The following is a 24,096-nucleotide window of genomic DNA, read 5'->3' on the forward strand; positions in this document are numbered from 1 at the left end:
CAAAGATGCGAGCTGGCACCAGTGCCGTAGAGACTCCCCACTTGCGCGAGTTCCAGCAACGCCACGGGAGGCGCTGCGGATGAAGATAGCGACTTCGCCTCGGCTAATTGCCGGCCGAATACAATACGCCAATGGCCGGACGACAGCTGACAAAAGTCTACTCGAAAAGTAGAAGAGCAGCTCTCGCCCACTTGGTTACAGATCATTGTCCAGGGCTGGCTTAGACAGGAAACGTCGTTTAGTGAACTCTTAGCAGTGAACAGACAGTTGTTGTAAATTGCATTTGCTATGTACTGTGAAGTTTACCTAAGATTATTTGCACTTAGCCATTGAGGGCCTACTTTGTGTTATATTACAAGGAGTGTTGCAGACTTCAATATTCAACTAGTCACAAAGATAAGTAAACCTTTTTAAGTTCGTTACTAATTTGTCGGAGTATTGTAGAACTTTCGTTCTCCTATCCTGTTTCTTGAACCTGGGGCACAGCTGTGTCATAGTGGCAGGGAGAAATTGTGTTAACGGTGTACTGCACCAGAAGCCGTTTCACGAACTCATAAACTCAGCTTACCGTAACAACAGTGGCAACTCGGCCTCCACAACAGTAGCGACGAGCCGTTTACAAAATTGGTGACGAGGGTTTACAAAAATTTTAGTTTTTAAAATCACGTGTAATGGGTTGTACAGTTGACTGGCTACGTTTGACTTGGAATGTGAGCTTATACTCTTCACTTTGAAAGAATTATTTCTCATTTTAGTGACTGTCATTAATAAACGCCGGCCGCGGTGGCCTAGCGGTTCTAGGCGCTTCAGTTCGGAACCGCGAGGATGCTACGGTAGCAGGTTTGAATCCTGCCTCGGGCATGGATGTGTGTGATGTCTTTAGGTTAGTTAGGTTTAAGTAGTTCAAAGTTCTAGGGGACTGATGACCTCAGATGTTAAGTCCCATAGTGCTCAGAGCCATTTGAACCATTAATAAATGTATCAACTCGTCGTTTTGCACATTATTCACCCAAATCTGACTCCACAGTCCCACAAGTTACAGCCTTATCGAGGCAACCTTCCAGGCATTCTTCTTAACAGCGTTATAGAAACTACACAAAATACTTCCGAATAAAAGTCCAGTTTCTGCATGCGTCAACTCGGGGTCATCATAGCTTTTATTTATCCGATACAGCAACATCATCTAATATATCCAATTTTGTGCCTCGTTATGAAGAACAGTGCTATATTCCAACTATTCCACTCAGCTATTTTTATTGTTTTAATTTATTTGTATTCGATTTTGAAGCAACTGCGGCTTCATCTTCCGGTACTGTAGCACTGCTATCTGTGTGATCGTGTACCCATCATCCTCCAGTGTGGTAACTATAGCACTGTCATACTCACCTCAGTAGCCGAGGTCGATAATTCACCCCTGAAAGCTGGCGGTCATCACAGAGACAGCTGGTTCCAGTCATGGTGGACGAAGAAAATTCCTGCTTATCAGACTTTGCGCCACATCCCTCCAGTGTTTGATGAAGTGAGGTCATATGATACCGATGATTGTGATCCGTCCGTCGGATGGGAAGGTTACTCCCAATGGTCTCCTTGGTGTTACTCGAGAGGCGTATGCTATGTACCAGCAACGGACTTCATACTCTCCTTTCTCACTATCGTACTATGCAAATGTGACGCCATAGCCATTACAGACACCTTGAGTCTACACACTTGAGACACGGTTCTTACACTGCACAGGGAAAGAAATCCTTTTCCTACTAGGCGGCCGAACGATTCCTTTAGGTCTCCTAACAATTGTGTAAGATTCTTTCTTTCTTTTGTACCTATGATCAGCAAAAGTGCTCAAACAATCTATGGTTCCTTCCGATATCCTGTATTATGATGTTTCTTTCTTTTGTTACTCCGTCCCTTTGTCTTACAGTTCAGTTGCGTCTCTGGTAATAGTGTTTATCCTTCTTTAGGTTGCATTACTTCAGTCGCTATATCTTCTTTACCTCATTCATTTTAAAGAACTTTAGGATAGCCGTTGCGGCTGTTCCAAGCAACTCAATGAAATAACAGGAAATTTAAATGAAAAATTTCGTTGGCCAATATACGTTTATAAACACGGATTCTTCAGGACTTCAGCTACTGAAGCTCATTCACTACGATGTTAATGGAAAAACGTTCTGTGAGTGCTTCCTCTATGCTCATGATACCGCAAAGTGGTTTCTCCCTTGTGAGTTTTACGCCGCAAGGTTACGAAGATGATTCTGTGTTTCTACATGCACTCTGGCCCCAAAAAATAGGCCATTGTCCAACAGCAGACGGAACTTTTCATATCACTGTTCATTAAACACGTTTAATACTTTTCATTTCTATCTGAAGGAATTTAACGTCATAAACCTCGTTTTTGTAAGTTCTATTCTGTTAGTCTTGTTTAATCAATGTTTTGTAACTCATCACAGGCAGTAAAGTTTTCGATCTTGAAAGTATCTGAGTATATTTGTTGTGGTCTTGTTAGTGTACCCTTTATTTACTTATGTGCTAGTGTAAGCAGGAACTTATCAGCTACACTGACTCCCCATGCTCCACTCTAGGTTCACCAAGTTTTCATCCTCACAAGAAAACAGTACAGAGTGGAGATGGTTACATTCAAGCGATCCTTCAGCTAAGTTACATATGGTTGCCTATTATGCAAGAATTTTATACTATGTACATGTCTAGTATAACCAGATTTGTATAAGAGATTATAGATGAGAAAGGATAGTAGACTGTAGTCGAAATAATCATGCGATGTTTAGAAATGAGATTAGAAAATTAGACCTTAAAATAATTGATGATGGCCAAAGAAGTGAGGATAAAAAATGCACACTGACTTTACCAAGATACGAATTTATGTAAAAAAATTTTCAACATTTAATATAAATTTGAGTGTTAGGAAGTCTTTTCTTAATGTATTTGACTAGAGAGTAGCCTAGTGCGAAAGCAAACGTTAACGATAAGCAGTTCATCAAAAAGAGAACAGAAGTTTTGAAAGGTGATGCTGAAGATTAGAAAAGCAGATCGAATAACTAATGAGAGGATTCCGAATCTAATTGGGAAAAAACTAAATTCTTGGCATTACTAGATCGAAAGACCGATGAGAATATAGAAAACATACTGAGGCATCAAGTGATATTAAATCTGGCAATGGAGCGAAGTGTGTGTGGGTGAGTGTGTGTTTGTGTCTGTGTGTATGTGACGGGGGAAAATTGTAGGGCTGCAGTAGTTATTCAGAGAAGAAAACATTTGCACATGATAAGTCTAGCGTTGAGAGCTGTGTGAAACAGATCTTCAGACTGAGGACGACAACATCAAAACTCCTCATATCTTTTTCAGTATCAGTGTCTAATCTCACTGCGATATAAACAACTATCATCATAATTTTAATTTCAATTTCTAAACCCCGTACTTCTTTTCTATTCTGTATAAAACAGTTATATAATGTACATCAGTATCTCATGATCATGTTGCAGCGACAAAGAGGCCTAGTACAATACGAAATAAGGTAAACAAAAATTATAAAAAGCTACAGTCAGTAAAACAGTTTACAAGCGTCTTGTGCATTGTGGTGCCACGCGTTTCTACGACATTAACATCGGTTCTTCTTATGCTTTCCTGTAGTACTCCCAGAAAACTGTACTACTATGTTACGAGCATGGATCGTGGTCCCGAAAAGGTGAGTCTACCTGCTGCGAGGTTGTGAGTCCGATATCCACCAGTGACGTGGGCAAAATAAATTTACACCCAGTTTTGGAGATTGGAATCTTTGAAAAATGCAGCAAGTAAAATATAACCTCGAACAGTCACCCCAGTACACTGTCCTTAGTAATGTATTGCACACCGCTATAGATCTAATTAGGTCGCAAAGTATCTGATTCAGAGTAAAATTTTTTAATAGACATTACGCTCGTCATATAAAAAATAGATAACTTTTCAAGACAGACTGTCAGACATACAGGTAAAATGTTATTTTACCTTCCTAGGTATCTTCTACCATTGACTGAAGGCAACAAAAACGTTTTTGCAAAGTACCGAAGCAGCAGCCCACATCACAATAACAATTCACTAATCTATGATGCAATCTACACACTACGTGCCGGTATTGTATTGACAAACCATGGTCCTCAATTCCAGCAAAGAAACGTTATTCTCGGAATGCACTTGGAATCACACTTCAAAAATCTAACTATTCACGGTGTAGACAATACGAGGATTGACACTGAATAGTGATGGACAGCAGAAAACTGATACCGTAAAAGTTTTGCAAAAAAATAATTTATTGAATAAAACCACTTTACAGTATCTCTCATAATAAGATAAATAAAATAACTCCATCAGTTACGTGCAATTTGCGGTATTTAGATTTCCTGACCTGAAGAACAATAAACATTTTCTTCAAGGCAAACTTCTTTCTGTAGAAGGTTACAGAAGTATTTTTTCAGCATCTAAGCTGAACCGTTTAAGCATATTTATTTACAGTCATAACTCTTCTGTTTCTTTTGTGGAAGCACTAAAATATTCTGTAAGATACTGAATATCAAAAAGTTTCCACGTGTCACTTAAATTAAATATTTGTAATTAACTCTCACAAGATACGAATTTCAAGCCTAAGGTTACCTTTAGGGTAATCCCTTTTAAAATAAAACTTGTGGCTGATCAGCTGCTTTCTTAAGGCCTCAAAAAGTACGCTAAATGAACCTCATAAGCCAACCGTAATAACAAAATTTGTTGTCAAATTTATCACACAAAGCAACTTGTTGAAGTGTTAAATATTCAGTGAAGTATTTTTGACGTTATATAAGGGATCCGAGTCCCTACGTCGTAATATGGTTTTGGTACAGAGAGTTTGAAGAAATTAGCTTATGTTATCCCACATATTTCAAGAGATTTGTTCTTTTCGTGTCTGCCTTATATATGTGCTTATTAGTGTGTCTTGTCTGATATTTTTAGAGTAAATATTGCCTGTACTCTATGCGTAAAGATCCACGATACCATACTCCGCCTTTGGTTCAGGAAGGTTTTTCACTACGATACTGTGGCGTTAGAAATCAAGATCGCTAGATTGTAAATTAATTGATTAAGAATAGAATGTCGCTTGCATTGAACCATACTTTGAGCAATATAGAAGAAGAAAAAGGGACAGTTGTAAGGCAAATATATGGAGGTCACAGATGATTGGCATCTGCGTATTGTGAACACTGATAGAACTGATGAAATTTCTTTCGTTATTCGTTTAGAATCTACAGAACAATCACTTTAACAGTAAGAAAAAATAGTTTATCAATAAAGATTTGTCACTTCAGGCGCCTGCCTGACATGGACGGTGACAGCAAGACTTGAGTTGTATCTTTAGGTTGAAAATGAAAACGATCTGCTACTAGTTGGAGGAAATTTACCTCAGGAAATTACTCATACATGAGTTATCGAAATTGTGGAAGTCCTAAAGAAGCACATAAACGTCATCGTTAGTAGTGTATTAACGAATTAATAAAAAACAAGATCGTTCTCATTACATCCTTTGGACTTAAAAGACTTTCACAGTATAAAATAAGGTGCTTGAATTCCGATGATAATACTGGTGAAAGGCAGGTTAGTATGCTGCGTAAAATGTGTTAAGTCCAAAAATGACTTCCTGAGAAACTTGGAAACTTTGAAAGGACATGGTAAATCGGATTATTACAATAAAATAATTCCAGTCATCAAATTAATACTTCGTAGTATCTCTTACAATGATGTTCTGTTTCAATTTAATTCTTTATTTCTTTTTCTATCTGTTAAACATAACTAGACGTACGGAAGGCAATCTGGGCTTAATATACTTTTCGCAGTGAACATATATTTACAGAAAAACAAATAGTACGGGTAAAAATGGAAGTTAAAAGGAAATACAGAATTTTCTTAAGGAAGTTGTTGCAAAGGGGTGTAATTTATAACTAGTTCCCGTGATCCTAAGTCTACCTGAATTAATATAATAAGTGAACGAACCAAATAAAAAAAATAAAACCAGAAAAATTGTAGCACACTGCTGAGTTTTGGGGCGACGTCTCAAACTACATTCACATCAAAACGAGAGCGATGCATACAAATATCTGATGGAAGCTAGACCGTATGGCGATCTTCTGCTTGTCTGTAGCTAACGGAGTGGTCCAATTGAAATGAACGCTCATCAAATCTCAATTGTTTTACATCAGCTCTCGTAAGAAAAATTAATCTCGTTTCTTAGTCTCCCCTCAAAACAAACTCAGCTCCGTGACCCAGTAATTCCATGCCGATTGTTTGCAACCGATGAAGCGTTTCCGCTTTTTCCTTCCATTCTTCCAGTCACCCCACGCATCATCTTTGGATGAGACTGAACTACCAATAGCCATTAAGAGGTTTCGTCTCGGCTGCGTTCGTGCGTCTTCGTGCTGCTGCAAGACAAGCGCCATTTTTCAATGCGTTCCATACGTCCAACAAAAAGATGCGCCTGAAGCCATGTCTGACTCCTCTTTTTCCCTCTTGCTCCCTTTGACGGTCGCAAGAGGCAGTAACTTCCTCTTGGGGTACGTGTCACAAACAACAATGCATAGCGGTTGGCCTGGTTTACATACCGCTCAAAGAAACGTGACCCAGATGAGTACATAACGAAATTTTTCGGTAGGTTTTTGGTGCAGTGCAAGTGACATCCCTGTATTAATGTAGGTCACGAACGTATCAGCCAATAAAATGGAGGGAAACTTTTCAGATATTATGCTGAATGTGAATCTGTGACAAACGTTATCTCATATAATCGGAACAAGCTGCAAGGTACTACTCGAAACAAACGATGCAGATTAAATTTAAGTGCAGTTATTTTTTTGCGTTATCTTGACTCGACACTCTCTTTAATTTCTTTGTAAATCTATCACAATCAATTTGAAGTGCTCAGTGTTTTTTATTTTACATGGTCGTGTTGGAGGTGACATGTTCTTGTCTTTCCCTCACCTTTCACTTGGTTTATTCAGGCAGTTACAGGTAACAAATAGTTTATCACGAACTATAGCACTACTTGACATTTTTGTGACACTTGCCAACTTATCTCCCGAGCCACACGATACCCTGCGTAAAGTTCTTTATCTCTCTATTGCTGTAATACTCAAAGAACCCAATAATCTGTACAATCGTCTCCCACTGCATTGATATTCCCGTCCTCATTTGATCGTTTCGTACCTCATCACTCACCTAGGCAACTGGTGCATTCTTCCACTATCAGATTCCTCTGGTTTTTTCCCTCGCTGATATGTCATCACGTTTTTACTTACTGTGTCGTTAACTTTTTTTTTTTTTTAATTCTCTTCCTGGGAAACTGCAATGAGCAATTATAAAGAAAGTTTTTAAATAAAAACAATCTAAGATCCCGTGTAAGTTGTTGAAATTGTAAAAATTATTACACCAGTCACCTGATCAACAAATTTAAAAATTTTAACTATTTTCATGTGATATTATATTGTTTTAATTAAAAAACTTTTACGAAAATATGTTATTGTCTTACCAGTATCGTAGAAAGTTCTGATTGTTAGTATTAAATGAAATTACAGTCTTGTCAATCTATATCTACATAGATACTCTGCAAATCACATTTAAGCCCCTGGCAGAGGGTTCGTTGAACCTCCTTCACAATTCTCTATTATTCCAATCCCGTACAGCGCGCGGAAAGAACAAACACCTATATCTTTCCGCGTAGGTCGGTGTCAACAAAATATTTTCTCATTTTCGCATATTGCTGATTGGAATTTCGTGAGAGGATTACTTCGCAACGACAAACGCCTTTCTTTTAATGATGCCCAGCCCAAATCCTGTATCATTTCAGCGACACTCTCTCCCATATTTCGCGATAAAGCAAAACATGCTGCCCTTCTTTGAACTTTTTCGATGTACTCCGTCAGTCCTATCTGGTAAGGATCCCACACCGCGCAGCAGTATTCTAAAAAAGGAGGGACAAGCGTAGTGTTGGCAGTCTCCATAGTAGATATGTTACATTTTCTAAGTGTCCTGCTAATAAAGTGCAGTCTTTGGTTAGCCTTCCCCACAATATTTTCTGTGTGTTCCTTCCAATTTAAGTTGTTCGTAATTGTAATTCCTAGGTATTTAGTTGAATTTACGGCCTTTAGGTTTGATTGACTTATCGTGTAACCAAAGTTTAACGAATTCCTTTAACACTCATGTGGAAGACCTCACACTTTTCGTTGTTTAGGGTCAACTGACAATTTTCGCACCATTCAGATAACTTTTCTAAATCATTTTACAATTTGTTTTGATCGTCTGGTGTCTTTATTAGTCGATAAACGACAGCGACATCTGCAAACAACCTAAGACGGCTGCTCAGATTGTCTCCCAAATCGTTTATATAGATAAGGAACAGCAAAGGGCCTATAACACTACCTTGGCGAACGCCATAAATCACTTCTGTTTCACTCGATGACTTTCCGTCAGTTACTACGAACTGTGATCTCTCTGAAAGGAAATCACAAATCCAGTCTCATAACTGAGACGATATTCCACAAGCACACAGTTTCACTAAAAGCCGCTTGTGTGGTACAGTGTCAAAAGCCTTCCGGAAACCCAGAAATACAGAATCGATCTGAAATTCATTGTCAATAGCACTAAACACTTCATGCGAATAAAGAACTAGTTGTTTCACAAGAACGACGTTTTCTAAACCCATGTTGACTGTTTGTCAATATACCGTTTTCTTCGCGGTAATTCATAATGTTTGAACACAATATACGTTTCAGAATCCTGCTACATATCGACGTTAATGATTTGGGCCTGTAATTTAGTGTATTACTCCTGCTACCTTTCTTAAGTATTGGTGTGACCTGTGCAACTTTCCAGTCTTTGGGTACGGATCTTTCGTCGAGCGAAAGGTTCTTTATGATTGATATAAGAAGCTAATTCATCGGCATACTCTGAAAGGAACCTAATTGGTATACAGTCTGGACCAGAAGACTTGCTTTTATTAAGTGATTTAAGTTGCCTCACTACCCCGAGGATATTTACTTCTACGTTACTCATGTTGGCAGCTATTCTTGATTCGAATTCTGGAACATTTACTTCGTCTTCTTTTGCGAAGGCGTTTCGGAAGGCCGTGTTTAGTAACTCTCCTTTGGCAGCACTGTCTTCAATAGTATCTCCATTGCTATCGTGCAGAGAAGGCATTGATGGTTCTTGCCGCTAACATACGACCTGAATCTCTTTGGATTTTCGGGCAGGTTTCGAGGAAAAGTTTCGTTTCGGAAACTGCTATAAGCATCTCCCATTGATGTTTACTCTAAATTTCGAGTTTCTGTAAATGATCGCCAGTCTTGGAGACTATGTGTTCGTTTAAATTTGCCATACTTTTTTCATTGTTTATGCAACAGTGTTCTGACCCGTTTTGTGTACCAAGGGGGATCAGCTCCGTCGTTGGTTAATTTATTTGGTATAAATCTCTTAATTGCTGTCGATACTATTTTTTTGAATTCAAGTCACATCTGGTCTACACTTATATTATTAATTTGGAAGGAGTGGAGATTGTCTCTCAGGAAGGCATCAAGTGAATTTTTATCTGCTTTTCTGAATAGGTATATCTTTTGTTTACTTTTGGAGGATTTGGGGGCTATAATATTCAGTCTCGCAACGAAAACCCTGTATTCACCAATCCTTGTATCCGTTTTGATGCTCGCTATTAACTCAGGATTATTTGTTGCTAAGAGGTCAAGTGTGTTTTCACAACCGTTTACTATTCGCGTTGGGTCATGAACTAACTGCTCCAAATAATTTTTAGAAGAATGCGTTTAGCACAATTTCGGATGATGTTTTATGGGTACCTCCGGAATTAAACATGTATTTTCGCCAACATATCGAGGATAAATTAAAGCCACCACCAACTATAATCGTATGAGTCCGGTACGTGTTTGAAATCAAACTCTTTGAACCTTTCAGCAACTGTATCATCTGAATTAAAAGGTCGGTAAAAGGATAGAATTATTATTTTATTCTGGTTGCCCACAATGACCTCTGCTCATATTAATTCACAGGAACTATTTACTTCACTTTCGAGACAAGACAAACTACTTCTAACAGCAACAAACACGCCACCGGCAACCGTGTTTAGCCTATCCTTTCGGAACACCGTTAGTTTCTTCGTAAAAATTTCGGCTTACCTTATCTCCGGCTTTAGCCAGCTTTCAGTGCCTATAACGATTTGAGCATCTGTGCTTTCTATTTGCCCTTGGAGCTCAGGTACTTTCGCAGCACAGCTACGACAATTTACAACTGTTATACCGGTGGTTACTGTATCTACGTTCTTCATGTGTTCAGCCTGAATCCTTTGTGACTGAAGCCCTTCTTGTGTTTTCCAGAGACCCTCTAGCCTGAAAAACTGCCCAGTCCACGCCACACTGCCCCTGCTACCCGTGTAGCCGCCTCCTGCGTGTAGTGGACACCTGACCTACTCATCGGAACCTTGTGGATAGCAAACGACAAAGTGTTTCGTTCCTCACAACCCCAGAGTTGTCAATTTAACTGTGAATGAAAGTAAATTAAGTGCCCCGAGTGATGTTCGAACTTGCGACCTTAAGATTATGAGACGCGCTACCTACTGCGCTACCGAGACACGTCAATAAACAACTTAATCACTGTTCAATGATTATACTTGAATTGTATGCCCACCTTCGAGATTAAAAGATAAACACGCACTAGTGCCGTAGCACTGTAGCAGAAGCTAGCGGTCACGAATCCCGATGTTAAAACTAACCGTATAGCTACTGTATATAGAATTCGAGCCGTAAAGCAATGATGATGTGGCATGTGACGTCATACGTGCTCAAACAGAAAGACAAGGCACATAATATTTCTTTTGCGTCTGTATTAGGTTTTGGGGTGTAGGTTGTGGTAACAGCGATCTGTAGCATTGACAGAAATCTAGGTTTGATTGTGAGTTGGCAAAGCGTTATCGAACGCTTCAGTTAATCCATGTATCAGTGTCGTAGATTAAATTCCAAATTTCTCCGCAGTATATCGTAGAATGAAGGTATGCGAACATTAGTTATTGAGATGGAGATGTTAAGGCCAGCAGGCACTTAGGTGCTACTCAACACGAACAGATTACGTCCCACGCACAAATTTCGCTTACTTCATTAATTCCAAAATCATCTATAAGAACGTAAATATAATATTAAATTGGACAAGTACTCATAGTAATGATCAATTAGACACAGATACGCATCAAAGAATTGGTTATAGTGTCCGGGGAGAAACAGATGACATCTTCATTACAACGGTGCTGCAGGGGATTGCAGTCCCGTCCCCGAAACTCGGCGTTACGTTAACCGTGTTCGAAGGTTACTGTTTCGAGACGCTGACGCTTATTATCAGAAATCTGTTTCAATTACGAAATAAATAACTTTAAATTGTTTCCTTTTGCTGGGTTGTTTAACGGACACACTTGCACACGTGCCACGGAATAGAAGTTTTAAATATGATGTATCTCGAAGCAAAAATGTGACACGTCGCTAATTCATAACCTGAAAACATGTATCGAAATACAGAAGCTACATTTATGAACATTTTAAATTACAGGTTTCAGCGGTTATTTATCTCAGACCATGAGATATTTTATTAATGCGTTCAGCACGTTGTCATTCTAGCTGTTGCGCGATTATTCTTGGGGAGGTACAGACATGCTGGTAACTTCTTTTTTTTTTTTTTTTTTCTCCGCAGTTTGGGGGAACTTTTGGGGAAAGGAAAATTTTTGGGGAAGAAAATTTTGGTGACAGGGAAATTGGGGAAGTATTTAATTGTCTAGCCTTAATACCAATGCCAGCTCTCATATTTTAGTTCAGACAACACATACTTTTCACTAGATATCACCCTCTCTTCATATAAACCGACACATTTTATCTTTTGTGGGAGACGTTGCGCTTGCCGCGGTGACATCACTATGATGCGTACATGCCCAGTTTCGACTGTTTGGGATCTCTTGCTACTTTCATGGCCTTATCGAGTTTTGAGGAGATGCTGCAATGAATTTCGTCGTCTTAATTGATGCTCGTATCTGGTGGGTTTCATATTACTACGAATATATGTTGTTTCACATATTGAGGAACTCTCGGAAACACGCCGGTCATGGTGTGATTTGTTCTAATTATACGTAAGGTAATGACAGATCGGCAGTTAAGAGCCTTCACGAAGTGTAAGTAAAAAGAATTGCGTAGTGGATCGAGGTAGCGAACTGCGAAGTGAGATATAGGTGGTGCGTTAACGGTAAATAAATAGAACAATGGAAAGAGTATGAAGGAAGCAAATGTGGTACCCATAGAACAATCTTTTATTTTTCTGGTCCGACTATTGTTTTTATTAACAAATTAAAAATTTTAGTTTATGTAGTATAATTTTTTAACATGTACGATTATTTTGGGACCCTAACAAATAATTCCACCTCTATAAGTTGCCAAGACTGATAACAAATGATAATGTAAAGGAATGATCGCGCTTAAGATACTTGGCGGAAAGTTGCTGAGATGATATAATTTTGGGGAATTTTTTGTCTGTTATGGGGGAGTTTAGAGAACTCAGTATGGAAACACTGAGAGTCACGTGTAGATGTTGAGAACCATCGAGTTCACACCTGCTGCAATTGCCACTCCAAAGGGTGGCCCAAGTTGGGGAGACAAATCGGCTGGAAAAGTCGTAGACCGAGATTGCGTGCTAATGTGGTTAAAGCATGATTAAAACGAATCTGAGGAGTCCGAAATATTTTTTCCGTGATAAAAGAATTTCTGTTAAAACTATGCATGCGAAATAAATTGTTTTTTTCCATTTTGTCAAAGTTTAACACAGTACAATAACTCGATTTACTGACAAAATTTTCTCTTTTATCTCTACGTACCGTTCATTAAAAAGTCTGTGTACAGTACATTATTATTTGAAATAAATTGTTATTCTATATAAAAATTTATAAATCAATCGGTGAACAGAGCGGCCACCATCCATGCTTTTTCTTTCTTCGTTTATTCGAATAGCTACTTTCCAACATTTTTAAAGTACCGATGGTGTGATAAATAATGGTAAATTTTGTAGTTCCATTGAATTGCACCCTACAAACGTCACAGTTTTTTCCTTAAAGATTTTTCTCGCTGAAACCTATTGTCCCTTAAACGACAAACTTTTACTGAGTAAGCAGCGGCAAAATAAGGCTGTTTATTCATCGCTGATGGCATCTTCTGCTTCGTACTGTTCAAGCACTGAAAGCAACGTATGCTGCAACCAATCTGTATGGTCGGTAAAACTACTTTAGCAAGTAGAGCTCGGCAAACCACTGTTAAATGCATGGCACACTGTACTTATTAGGGTTCCTCCTGTTCCATTCGCAGCCTACGGTACCTATAAGTACTGGTTATAAACTGCATAAATGCACTATGCGATGGTGCGGCCATTGATTGCACTCAAACACTTTTTTATAAATTAACCACAGTATTTACGCACTTATTAAGCGTTACGTGCTTCGGCTTTCGCCACTTTCAAAGGCTACAAAAATACATAAACTGGTATCTGTAAAGGAAGGTTATGGTAATACCGAAGTACATACATAATACACTGGAATAAAACACTCACCGTTCGCGCTTAACCCAAATGGATCTGTCCAATATGGATACAAAGTGTTTTATGCTAACGTGTAATGTATGTCTTGTGATAGCAGTTTGTGTATTTCTGTATTCTATGAAAATGGCGAAATCCGACACGCGTTAGGCATAGTCAGTGAATACATATTGTGATCAAGATGATCAAAATCGTTTGAGTGATAAACAGGCTGGTGTTGTATACTCCTAGATTCTTCCCTTAAAGCTGACTCTCAAAGCTTTGTAAGTAGGCTTTCATGTTATAGTTTGCATCTGTTTTCAAGTTTTTAAGCATCTCGAGGACTCTCTCCCATGGGTGAACAGACCTGTGAACATTCAGTAGGCCCTGACAGTAATGTTTGGTATGGGTCACACACAATTGAACAATATTGAAAAACGGGTCGCTTGAGTGTTTTGTAACAAATATGCTGATTGAATTTCCCTAGTAATCTACGAATGAACTGAAGTCTGCCACCTGGTTCACGTACTACTGAGCCTATGTGATTGTTCCAGTTTCTCATCCATACAGATTGCAACATCCAGGTATTTGTATGAGTTGACCGATGGCAGTTATTACTCACCGATGTTCTAGTCTACCATTTTTCATTTTTTGATGTGCAAAATTTTACATTTCTGTACATCTAAACGAAATTCAGTCTTTGCACCACTTTGGAATCTTGTCACAATCTGACTGAACATTATTGTATGTTTTTGATCAAATGAGCGGAGAGGAAACAAGACCCTCTAGAAATTACTCAACGGATTTTTGTTCGAATTTTCAAAGCCAAACAATGAGTCGGAAATGGACAAATGTAGAATCAAATTAACCAGCATGAGATCTAGTGTTTCAAAATAGGATTTAATTGTTTGAAAGTAATCAGAATAATTAATAAAACATGAATTAGTGATTTAAGGGAAAACTGAAATATATCACCAACAGTAAATGTGTCAAAAAAATTAATCTCATTACGGCTTAGCTATTTTACACATGAAAGTTATTACTTTGGTGTAGAATTGGTGGAATTCTTTCTTTCGTGGTGAAAACATAAAATAACTATCAAATTACAGCAGAAATTAAAACTTCTCTGCGTTCTCTTGTTCCGTATAGACCTAAGAATAATGGAACTCCGACCGATAAAATTTATGCTGTTAATTGCTTCCTAAAGAAAAGACGAAAATTAAACTAAATTTTGAAAACAAAAACGTCTGTGAAATGTTTTGTGAAATTTGCTGTACGTGGTTCTGAGTATCATTTAAGCCCATGTTACAACCGATCATGTTCGACAATGTTCCGTGGGTGCATTACGTATCCCACTTCTCCCCCTATGAGACTACGTTCTCCAATGTCGAACATGATCGTATGGTGATCCAGGTGTTACGGCTCGGAGAGGCATAATGTTGCACTGGCGTACTGAACTCCAAGACTTTGAACACGATACAGCCGACGGTCAATACTATTGCCACACTGTACTCCTCCCCCATTTGCGTCTTATCAGGGGCGCATTCCGGCCTGACTTCGTTTATATGGATGACAATGAGCGACAGTATCGAATTGTGCAGGTGAAGGAAATTTTGGAACGGCAGGGTATTCGGCCAATGGACTGTCCTGCCTGTTCTCCCGACTTAAATCCCATCGAGAAGGTGTGGGATGCGTTGGAGAGGCGTATTACCACGTATCCACATCCACCAACGATCTTCCAACAGTTGTCAGCAGCTCTGATGGAGGAATAGAGCCCCTACCACAAAAGCTGCTTACCTAAGTTGTGTCCAGCACGGGAAAACGTTATAGAGCATCCGTCAGCGTCCGTGGTTATCGCACACACTATTAAGAACCATATCCCGTCTTTTGTAATGTTCAGGGGATCATCATAAATTAAGCTGATTTCAGTGTAACTGTTGACTTTGAATGAAAGGCTCATTTATGTTCGTCTCATTGCGTATTTCTTTCACTTACCTCCTATACTATAGCATGACACTCTTTCTATACGTGGTCCAAGTTTCATCGAGCTATGTTACTTGGCAGTGCGAGCATCGGGTTATGTTACTTGGCTCTGACACATCATGCGGATGTTGATGTCGTCCTTATGTTTTGAGCACCTGAGTAGTAATGGTAGTAGTAGTAGCGGTAGGAGTAATAGTATTTATTTACCCGTGAATTACTTTTCAGTTTCAGATCAAAAAATATAATTCAGTATACAGACATTTATGTACCTACAGGACGAGTTGGACAAAGACACGTTAAATAGTCGGCCGTGACAGCTTTGAAAATGTCATGAAACGATTCATTCTTTTTAGCGTCACAAAATAAACCACGGACAAGCTACATTAAATTATTCTGTTGGAACTTAAATCCAAGCAACCTCCCCTTCCCCCCCCCCCCCCCCCCCGCCCCCCAAGAAAATCACTAATATCAGTTGCTCATTTACTTTTAAGTAAAGTCACTAATTCGACGTGCGAATCTTAATTACTCAACAAAATAGTGTAAATGTCAAGTATACGTTGTACAAATTCGTGGAATTATTATGAAGTTCTAGTTATCACCACAAAAACATAAACATACTGATTTGTTTTGTCCACAGGTATTACAGTGCGCCGCTAGAGGAAGTCAAAACGAAATAGCGCTGCCTATTGATACAGGGGACATGAAGTGACTCCACGAATCCCTCCTCCCCCCACCCCCCTCGCACGCACACACCCTTTTTTTACATGTTGCAGAACTACTGCAGTGTATATCAGGACTACACACGTGTACTTGCAAAAATATCAAGAAATTGCTTACTAACATTTTTAGGTAATAATGAAAGCATTATGATTGTCCCTCGTACGTCGCTCGTATACCGAACAGGTATGCAGGACACCATAATCAAAAAGACATTAGGATGCTTCAGAATCGTTGCACTAACTTTTTTGCCCCCATTACGAATAATCGGTTCTCAGATAAAGTCTTTCCCATAACTTACAGCAAAATTTACTGGTAATGTAAGTGATTTATGAAACATCAAATTACATTTGTTAAAGCAGATTTGGTTCAAGAATCATAAAAGAAGGTTGTATACCTGGAAGAATCCTGGAGATACTAAAAGGTATCAGATAGATTATATAATGGTAAGACAGAGATTTAGGAACCAGGTTTTAAATTGTAAGACATTTCCAGTGGCAGATGTGGATTCTGACCACAATCTATTGGTTATGAACTGCAGATTGAAACTGAAGAAACTGCAAAAAGGTGGAAATTTAAGGAGATGGGACCTGGATAAACTGAAAGAACCAGATGTTGTAGAGAGTTTCAGGGAGAGCATAAGGGAACAATTGACAGGAATGGGGGAAGGATATACAGTAGAAGAAGAATGGGTAGCTCTGAGGGATGAAGTAGTGAAGGCAGCAGACGATCAAGTAGGTAGAAAGACGAGGGCTAATAGAAATCCTTGGGTAACAGAAGAAATATTGAATTTAATTGATGAAAGGAGAAAATATAAAAATGCAGTAAATGAAGCAGGCAAAAAGGAATACAAACGTCTCAAAAATGAGATCGACAGGAAGTGCAAAATGGCTAAGCGGGGATGGCTAGAGGACAAATGTAAGGATGTAGAGGCTTGTCTCACTAGGGGTAAGATAGATACTGCCTACAGGAAAATTAAAGAGACCTTCGGAGAGAAGAGAACCAATTGCATGAATATCAAGAGCTCAGATGGAAACCCAGTTCTAAGCAAACAAGGGAAAGCAGAAAGGTGGAGGGAGTACATAGAAGGTCTATACAAGGGCAATGTACTTGAGGACAATATTATGGAAATGGAAGAGGATGTAGATGAAGATGAAATGGGAGATATGATACTGCGTGAAGAGTTTGACAGAGCACTGAGAGACCTGAGTCGAAACAAGGCCCCGGGAGTAGACAAAATTCCATTAGAACTACTGACAAAATGGCTCTGAGCACTATGGGACTTAACATCTATGGTCATCAGTCCCCTAGAACTTAGAACTACTTAAACCTAACTAACCTAAGGACATCACACAACACCCAGCCATCACGAGGCAGAGAAAATCCCTGACCCCGCCGGGAATCGAACCCGGGAACCCGGGCGTGGGAAGCGAGAACGCTACCGCACGACCACGAGATGCGGGCAACTACTGACAGCCTTGGGAGAGCCAGTCCTTACAAAACTCTACCATCTGGTGAGCAAGATATATGAGACAGGCGAAATACCCTCAGACTTCAGGAAGAATATAATAATTCCAATCCCAAATAAAGCAGGTGTTGACAGATGTGAAATTTACCGACCTATCAGTTTAATAAGTCACGGCTACAAAATACTGACACGAATTCTTTACAGACGAATGGAAAAACTAGTAGAAGCCGACCTCGGGGAAGATCAGTTTGGATTCGGTAGAAAGATAGGAACATGTGAGGCAATATTGACCATATGACTTATCTTAGAAGCTAGATTAAGGAAAGGCAAACCCACGTTTCTAGCATTTGTAGACTTAGAGAAATCTTTTGACAATGTTGACTGGAATACTCTCTTTCAAATTCTGAACGTGGCAGGTGTAAAATAAAGGGAGCGAAAGGCTATTTACAACTTGTACAGAAACCAGATTGCGGTTATAAGAGTCGAGGGGCATCAAAGGGAAGCAGTGATTGGGAAGGGAGTGAGACAGGGTTGTAGCCTCTCCCCGATGTTATTCAGTCTGTATATTGAGCAAGCAGTAAAGGAAACAAAAGAAAAATTCGGAGTAGGTATTAAAATTCATGGAGAAGAAGTAAAAACTTTGAGGTTCGCCGATGACATTGTAATTCTGTCAGAGACAGCAAATGACTTGGAAGAGCAGTTGAACGGAATGGACAGTGTCTTGAAAGGAGGATATAAGATGAACATCAACAAAAGCAAAACGAGGATAATGGAATGTAGTCAAATTAAATCGGGTGATCCTGAGGGAATTATATTAGGAAATGAGACACTTAAAGTAGTAAAGGAGTTTTGCTATTTAGGGAGCAAAATAACTGATGATGGTCGAAGTAGAGAGGATATAAAATGTAGACTGGCAATGGCAAGGAAATCGTTTCTGAAGAAGAGAAATTTGTTAACATCGAGTATAGATTTAAGTGTCAGGAAGTCGTTTCTGAAAGTATTTGCATGGAGTGTAGCCATGTATGGAAGTGAAACATGGACGATAACTAGTTTGGACAAGAAGAGAATAGAAGCTTTCGAAATGTGGTGTTACAGAAGAATGCTGAAGATAAGGTGGGTAGATCACGTAACTAATGAGGAGGTATTGAATAGGATTGGGGAGAAGAGAAGTTTGTGGCACAACTTGACTAGAAGAAGGGATCGGTTGGTAGGACATGTTTTGAGGCATCAAGGGATCACAAATTTAGCATTGGAGGGCAGCGTGAAGGATAAAAATCGTAGAGGGAGACCAAGAGATGAATACACTAAGCAGATTCAGAAGGATGTAGGTTGCAGTAAGTACTGGGAGATGAAGAAGCTTGCACAGGATAGAGTAGCATGGAAAGCTGCATCAAACCAGTCTCAGGACTGAAGACCACAACAACAACAACAAAGCAGATTTAATTCTCGATTTAGGTTGATTTATAAATAACTTATAGTTAATGCGTCATAATTATTGTTAAGTTATTTGTAGAAACGAAATGGTTCCTAAGATATCTAGATTCTTGAGAAAAAATTAATTTTTAAAAGTTAAAAATATTTCTTTTTTTTAAATATAAACATTAACTTATCTATTCTTTAAACAAACAATGCTGCAGTATATAAAAAGTATTTCTTTCTTTACATAACTATTGTGACATTCCTGTACATTAGGGATTGAACTAGGTATTAAATTAAATAATCTGTAACTGCTTTCTACACAAAGATGAGTGACCAGTCACACTATAGCCAATCCGCAGAAAAATTCTAGAAGTGACGCTGGAAAGTTATAACGTGGCTATAAGCATCATTCTGATGAAACTCGAATTTATTAACGCAGAGAAGTGAGCCAATGAAAAAATCGAAAAACAAGATGAATTACTGAATGTATTTTGAATAATCGGTAGAGTAAAGCGCAAATAATAAACTCTTACTTTTTTTATAACTCATATAACCTGAAAGTGTGCAGTTTTGTTGCGCAAATGTAACTAGAGAAGTCACAAAACGAATGATTTTTCTTCCTCTAATTCCAGTTACATCTCTACTCTGCAAGCGGCAGCACGGCATGTGATGGACGATACCTGTGTATTGAAATCGTTTTCTCCCTTCCACACTATTCGAGATGGACACGCCTGAGTATTAGGTCGAATTTCTGTGATTGTATCGTGATTTTCACTGTGCGAAATGTATGTACGCGGCCATAATGCTTCGTGACTAATCGTGTAACGTGCTGTCTCGGGCAGTTCTAGAATAAACTATTTCGTGATATAGCGGTTACCCTATAATGAAGAGAGACAGGCCTATCTTTATGGTTTTTGTAGATTTAGAGAGGCTGCTGACGATGTAGACCGGATTACACTCCAAGAAATAAAATACAGTGACCGAAACCTTGCATACAAGTTGTTGCAAATCAAGGCTGTAATTATAAGAGTTGAAGAACATGAAGTGGAACTAGTGGTTGAGAAGGGAGTGAGACAGAGTTTTAGCCTATCACTGATGTTATTCAGTCTATACAATGAACAAACAGTCAAGGAAACAAGGAGAAATTTAAAAAGGGCATTAAAATGCAGGGAGAAGGTACGGTGACTTAATTACTTGCTTCTTAAGCATATACTGTCGTAAGTGGCCTTTTCTGCCAGAAATGTATTATCATCCGTTAATTTTCTTTAATCAATATAGTTTCATAATATAAATCATTCTTGCAGATATTATATATCGCATTGAATGAATCTTGGGGATCACTTTTGATCTAGACATATGATTGCTTCCGTTCCCACGCCACTGATTGTTTCGACATTCTGAGCCAGACTATTCGGAAAATACCTGTTCATTAACATGGACGAAAAACTGTACCGAAAGCTATTCGTTGGCGCTCAATAAAAACCAAAATTTAAATTTATTTTGGTCCTCGTTCTCTTTTCACATTGGTTTTCACCTATCATCGGTAATTTGTCTCGCTAGTTGCTGAGGTGACGTGAATAGAAAGCGTATGAAATAAAAATTTCTTAATTGTTCGGTGACTCAGTCACTTGCTTCTTAAGCGCAGATGTCACTTGTCGGAAGCATTCTTTTTTGCCAGAAATATTTGTAATCATTCGTTAATTTTCTTTTCGTTTTTTAATATATTTTCGTAATATTAATCATCGCTGCAGATACTATATATCGTAATGAACTGCTTTCGGGATCACATTTCATTTAGTCATATAATTTCTTCCATTCCCACGCCACTGAGAGTTTCGGCATTCTGATTAGACAATGTTCGCTATTAAAAAAACTCCTGTTCGTAAGCATGGACGAGAAAGTGAACTGAAAGATTAGCTATTACCACTCTATAGAAATCGGAAGGGCAATAAAAGGGACGTCAGGGATAACAGAGTGCAGACAGCAATAATGATTCGATAGTGGAAAAACGAACGAATATTCCCGCTCAGAATTGAATGTGCTAAACGGTTTTCGTCAGTTGCTGCCAGAAGCTTGTTTCACTCAAACGAATGAATGATTAGTCCAACCCAACTACAACAGACTAGGGAAGGGGAAAAATCGACCAGTATTTTACTTCTGAGTAACCGATATTTTTCGGTATTGTTTCGTCTCGGTTATAACAGGCATTTTTCATTTTTTACTAATAACTGAGTAAAAAAAGGAAATACCGATTAGTCTTAGAAGCAGTGCTAAAATTTTTCAGTTTTAAAATTCCTTTCTTAAAAAAAGGAGTTATTTTTATTCGTAAAACTTGCATTGGTTTGAAATATTACATTATTATACAAAAAGAAAAAAAGCGATCAGTGCTATTTTAATAACAAAGCCGACAGAGACGACCCACAAACACATAGGTTAAGGGTGTCGCAGGATTGTTGAGACAATAATGCCCCTGTTGCCGTGTGCTGGCTTATGGCATGTGTGTACGTGCAGTGTTTTAGATTCGCCTCCACGTGGTCTGGTATGGTAGTTATTCGCTACCACCGCCGGACATCCACTGTATTGCAGAATGGCACTAAGCCTATAGTAGGGATATATTTTTCGAAGTGATACAGCAATGGAGTACAATGCTTCATTTACTTTAAAGGATTAAAGATTTGTTTTCCATTTCTCTGAAATAATAAAAGAGGAAGGACATTACTATAACAGCAATAAATTGAAAACTTAACGGTCCATTCGTAGAGGACAACAAAAATAGAAAGCAGCTGATCTGCTTCCTGTATCTACATAATATGTGTTTATCTGCTTGCAGTCCTCGGAAACGTCTAAATTAACAGAGTTCTTCACGATTAGTCTTCATCCTTTGGCATTCGTAATGCCCAAATAGTTGTATGATTCTCAACTACAGCATGATTTTTGAGCACAGTTTCAAAAATTAGTGTATTATTCAACCAGTTATCACTTTTAGAGACAAGCAGCGAAGGAGGGTGGATTAACTTTTCTTTTTATTCTCCTATTTAATTTAATACAGTGAGTCTATGTATTTTGAACCTGAGAGACTGGGGATGTTTCGATCTTTGTTCGATTTCTACTTTAACTACGGGAAAACCGTCTTTGCTTTCTGCCTTACGGCAGGTCTTGTCACGAGGGGAAGCCTCGTCAGAGAGGTCCACCGAATGAGCGTCTACGGAAGGGATTCCAGTGGTGGTTTCCCGTTGCCTTCCACTAGTGATGATGAAATGATTATGACAACACAACACCCAGTCCCTGAGCGTAGAAAATCTCCGACCCAGCCGGGAATCGAACCCGGGTCCTTTGGCGTGACAGACTGCCGCGCTCAGCTATCGGAGCGGACATTACGGGAAATAACAGGAATAAAAAACCGAAAGGCGATTATTTCAGAAACCGATTACTTTGAGCTGTTTGAGCAGTGAGGAAAAACTGAAAAAAAAACATATAAGCGAAAACCGGTTGTTTCAGCGATAAGTGCCATCCCTTCAACAGACTCAATCGATAGCTTCTATTTGGCTGGCTTCACTCAAAAGAATGGATAAATAATTCAACTGATACGTGAAACTTCAGACGAATGAGTTGATTGTTTTCCAGCAGCCGACTGAATCGACTGCTTCCGTTCGGTTGTTCCCGCCGCTAGCCCGCGCGCGTACTCACGGACTGTCGCGGCTGCGTGCTGCGGCTGTGTCGGTCTGCGGCAGGCGGACTTGTGCTGTGGCTTCGGACATCTGCCGGCGGCGCGCGAGGCCGCATCTTTTAAGTCGCGCCTCCCCCACCAGGTGCTCCGGACAGCCACACGGGACCCAGACACCGGCGCAGCGCGCCACTGCTCGCATGCTCCATATTTCCACTCTTTCGACCACCTCGAGTCCCACTGCCACCAATAACACGGTTTTGCGTTTTTGCAGGATCCTTGCGGACGTCAAATGGTGCAGAGCAAAGACCGTAGCGAAACATCTTCTTAACTGACTTAAATCTCTACACAACTTTACTACGAAGTTTTTGCCACAAATGCCATTTATTTGCAGTTTGCGTACTAAAAGACTGACGCTCTTAACGTCACACTAAACTGTCTTAAACAGAAATATCACGCGCTGTTGCTAATACATTACTGGCCATTAAAATTTCTACTCCACGAAGATGACGTGCTACAGACGCGAAATTTAACCGACAGGAAGAAGATGCTGTGATATGCAAATGATTAGCTTTGCAGAGCATTCACACAAGGTTGGCGCCGGTGGCGACACCTCCTACGTGCTGACACGAGGAAAGTTTCCAACCGATTTCTCATACACAAACAGCAGACCGGCGTTGCCTGGTGAAACGTTGTTGTGATGCCTCGTGTAAGGAGGGGAAATGCACACCAACGCGTTTCCGACTTTGATAAAGGTGCGATTGTAGCCTTTCGCGATTGCGGTTTATCGTATCGCGACATTGCTGCTCGCGTTGGTCGAGATACAGTGACGGTGGTTTCAGGAGGGTAATACGGAACGCCGTGCTGGATCCCAACGGCCTTGTATCACTAGCAGTCGAGATGACAAGCATCTTATCCGCATGGCTGTAACGGATCGTGCAGCCACGTCTCGATCTCTGAGTCAACAGATAGGGACGTTTGCAAGACAACAACCATCTGCACGAACAATTCGACGACGTTTGCAGCAGCGTGGACTATCAGCTCGGAGACCATGGCTGCGGTTACCCTTGACGCTGCATCACAGACAGGAGCGCCTGCGATGGTGTACTCAACGACGAACCTGGGTGCACGAATGGCAAAACGTCATTTTTTTTCGGATGAATCCGGGTTCTGTTTACAGCATCATGATCGTCGCATCCGTGTTTGGCGACATCGCGGTGAATGGACATTGGAAGCGTGTATTCGT

General features: G+C 39.6%; 1 protein-coding gene across 1 annotated transcript in view; it reads right to left on the bottom strand.

Annotated features, from left to right (window-relative positions):
- LOC126458320 (uncharacterized) overlaps positions 1-22,934 on the bottom strand; it is a 73,435-nt gene extending 50,501 nt beyond the window's left edge. Inside the window, exon 1 of the mRNA XM_050095274.1 lies at positions 22,874-22,934. The gene's annotated coding sequence lies outside the window, so the exon portion shown is untranslated. The remainder of the gene's footprint in view (positions 1-22,873) is intronic.
- Positions 22,935-24,096: the final 1,162 nt, after the last annotated feature.

This window comes from Schistocerca serialis, chromosome 2 (genome assembly GCF_023864345.2).
Source record: "Schistocerca serialis cubense isolate TAMUIC-IGC-003099 chromosome 2, iqSchSeri2.2, whole genome shotgun sequence".
NCBI classification, from domain to species: domain Eukaryota; kingdom Metazoa; phylum Arthropoda; class Insecta; order Orthoptera; family Acrididae; genus Schistocerca; species Schistocerca serialis.